The sequence below is a fragment of the Gavialis gangeticus genome, unplaced genomic scaffold, assembly GCF_001723915.1.
Source record: "Gavialis gangeticus isolate Ggan-Ray unplaced genomic scaffold, GavGan_comp1, whole genome shotgun sequence".
Lineage (NCBI taxonomy): Eukaryota > Metazoa > Chordata > Crocodylia > Gavialidae > Gavialis > Gavialis gangeticus.
In genome coordinates, this window is record NW_017729033.1 from 64,860,625 (window position 1) to 64,864,249 (window position 3,625).

A 3,625-nucleotide genomic window follows, 5' to 3' on the forward strand; every position below is an offset into this window, starting at 1 on the left:
TATAACCAGATAAAATATTGAATTTACTTTGCCAGTTCCTGTCTTTTTTTCTGTGTGTGCTTTCATGTGGATTTTAGCAAAAAAGTCTTAGCAGAAACAATTAATAAAGCCACCAAAATTAATTTCAGGCAATTGTAGCAAAATATTAACAGAAAGTGAATCATACACTATTTGCACTAAGAATGTGACTGAACGTTATGTGAATATAAAAAGCAAACAAACTATGCCTTGCTACCTATCTGTTCAATGCTAATGAAACAAAATGCCTCAAATACAGAATTTTAAATACGGAAAATTTCAAGGAATTATTCTTAAACAATTTTCAGATCAAGAATTGTTGGTTGAAGTTATTCAAGAAATAATTCTGAAAAACATGACATTGAAAAAAATTGTGAGCTGCTCCCGGACATTAATTAATGAAGAACTTAAACTATCTGACTAAATCATGCAAGAAGCGAGTTTGTACATATCTTTTATTGGATTATTTGTATAATTATATAGTGCCCACTCTGTGCTTAAATGATGTTTTAGATTTAAACTGGATAATCTTGGGGTCTGTTTATTTAAATACTATTTATACCATCTGCATGGTAAGAACAACATGGTTTGGAGCAACTTCATGGTTAAGAAAGAAATAGAGACGCTTTCTGGGATCACAGTACCCTTCTTCAGGGCTCTCATCCGAAAGTCATATTTTTTAAGTGTACTGATTTTAGAAGCTTCCTTTGTCAAAGATAGGGCAGAATTCTTGCTATATGCAACTTTATATAACTTTCTGCTACTCAGGGCTGGACATAGGCATGGGCAAACCAGGCAACCGCCCAGGGCCTGGACAGAAAGGGAGCCTGAAATTTTTTTTTTTTTCCCGTTGTCCAATTATTATTAGCATTATCTCTGGTGAAGGGGGGCTCAATACTAAAAGTTCTCCTGGGGCCACCAGGAATCTAGGTGCAGTGCTGCTGCTACTTACAGGTATCACAATTTGCATAGAATTTGATCTTGTACTATCCATTAACCCAAGACCTATGTACCGTTTTAATTCTTACTTAAACCTATATGACCTTTTAATTAGGGATTAATCTATGCAGCAGCCTTGTCTGACCCTTCTGCAAAAGGATAACTTTTATCCATTCTGCACACTACAAGTAGACTCTATTTTTTATCTTCCAGATGAGGATAATTTAGTGTATGGAATTTCTAAATGTTACAAGGACTGAGCTCTTAAATCCTGAACTTAAGGGTTTCAACTCAAAGATTTCAGCGTAGCAAATTTTTCTGTTCATGACTTTTTATATTCTGCTGTCTTCATTCAACATTTTCAAAGCAGAAAGACTTTCTGAAGCTTCCTGAAAATCCAGAATCCACTGAATTGAGTTTAAGTCTCTGCGCCTATCTATATTTAATATACAATATTAAAATATTCCTGGGAAGGATGATTGGAACCCAAGTTTTCCCTCTCTTTGTTCTCCAGGCTGATGAATATTTAGTCATTCCATGACAAGTAGATCAGCTTCAAGATGAAAGATTATGAGTGCTCCTTTCATCCTAGACTACCTGGCAGTTCCATTGAAGAGCTGGGCTCCAATTCTGTTAGGCTAAAGAGAGACATGTATTACCCACATTTTGAGTAAATACTGTAAACCCACATCTTGAGTAAATACTCTAAACTATGAGGTATTAGACACAAAGGCCACTAATTGCATTTGGTATACAGCATGATCTGTTAGACCTGCCCTGAGAATCCCTGTTGAATTGGGTTCTTCAGGTGAGATATGCAAAGTAAATCCTAAATAGCCTTAGATTTGATACAGGCTCAGCAATGACTAGACTGAGATGCTTTCAGTCATGCAGTGAAGTAGGCCTTTAGGTACCTAGGGAATTTTAATATTTGAAACTTGGGTGTACACCGAAGGCTAGGTATGGCAGCTGAGCAAGGGCTTGAAAGATATGGACACTTAAATAATCCCTAAATCTTAAAATCCCTTTAATGGATCAACATTAACATCCAAAAAAATGTCAGCTTTAGAGCCATAGTTTATATAAATCAGTGTGTCCCCCACTAAAATTGAAAAAATCAATACCCTGATGAATTATATATGCTGATGATGGTGTCCCAAAGTTCAACAATGTTTCTACCTATGTATGTGAAAAATCATGATTGTGTTAAAGTTAATGACCCCGATGGTGTTAGAATTTACCTTTAATTGGTGGAAAAATCTTGTCCCTAATTTTATTTGCATATGTCTCCTTTTCACTACTGAGAATTCACAAAGGTCCTTGACTGGCTGTAATTTACTGTAAAACTGTCCCAAAGTGGGTGCAAAGCAGGACTAGTACATTTTACTCTCCTTCTGTGAAATAACTTTAAAGGGGTTTTTCTGAAATTTTCCCCCAAACTGGCCTTGGATGAAAAAAATATCATTATTTCAGGCCAGAAGAAAATATGAGTATGCTGACTATATGAAAAACAGACTATTATAGCAAAATGTACAGAACCCTTAGTGTTTAGTTCAAGACACCTGCCATAATAATAAACTGTTTATTATTAAAAATTTGTCAAAAGGACCTAAATAAACTATAGGAATCAAAAAAATTGGAAAATTATGAAATGGTAAAACAGATCCCCTGATTTGTTTGGACTGAAGCAAATTTGTTTGTTCTGTTAGTTTTTATTCCATTTGCAATGTAAAAGAACAAAAGGATTTCTTCCAATAATAATTACAATTCTTCATAACCATCTGCACTGGGGGTATGTTCCTTTCCTGATATCAACACTACATTTGGAAATGGCATGTGTTACTTAGCTTTTATTATGCTCAGAAGTATTAAAATTTTTTTGGAAATATTTATTTGTTGTTTGGACCCATAGACATTTCAAAATGAAGACTATGTGTATGACTGCACACTCGATGGAGCCTTTTATTTTAATCTCCTTACCTGCTGTAAGTTGATAAAAAGACTCACTGTGTAGAATGCTACTGCAGTGGGCACAATTCCCACAGGGGAAATTACCCTTTAATAGTGTTAAGCTCAATGGCGTGTGAATGGTTATGTGGTACTTGAAATGAATGAACCAATTTATCTTTAAGATTAGGACCACATGCCTGTTAGTGATAAGTGCTTTGTCTCAAAAGAAAGAAAAAACATAAAAACATTTTTAGTCATATTTACTACCATCTGGTGTTAAAACTTAAAATAAGATAGCCTTTGAAATGCCGTCCTAAATACCTTTTAGAAAAGGTATGATGGAATGAATTATAAACATTCTCTGAGAAAAGTTATGTGTGGTAACTATTCATTTATGGTTGCCATAGTGACAATATACATAATATTAGAATCCATTTTAGTGCACATCTAAAGGAACAAGACTGAGCCACCACCAAGATGACTGAAGAGCTTTGGGCCCTTCAGAATAAAGGAATTTATATACAAATATATTCTACCTGCATCAGAGTTTGCATTACTTCTTCCTGAAATCAATACACCGGTAGACAGGGATTTCCTTTCTTGCAAACAAATTGTGGATAGAAGAAAAGACAAATCTCAGAGCACTAACCTTTAGGTTAGGGGCAGAAGTTACACATAAACCAGCATAAGTGATAGGAAACTGATTCAAACCTGTGAC

The 3,625-nt window shown here is 34.9% G+C and overlaps 1 protein-coding gene across 1 annotated transcript in view; it reads right to left on the reverse strand.

The window, feature by feature from the left end:
• KCTD8 (potassium channel tetramerization domain containing 8) overlaps window positions 1-3,625 on the reverse strand; it is a 220,845-nt gene that overhangs the window by 7,107 nt on the left and 210,113 nt on the right. The gene's annotated exons all lie outside the window — the stretch shown is intronic.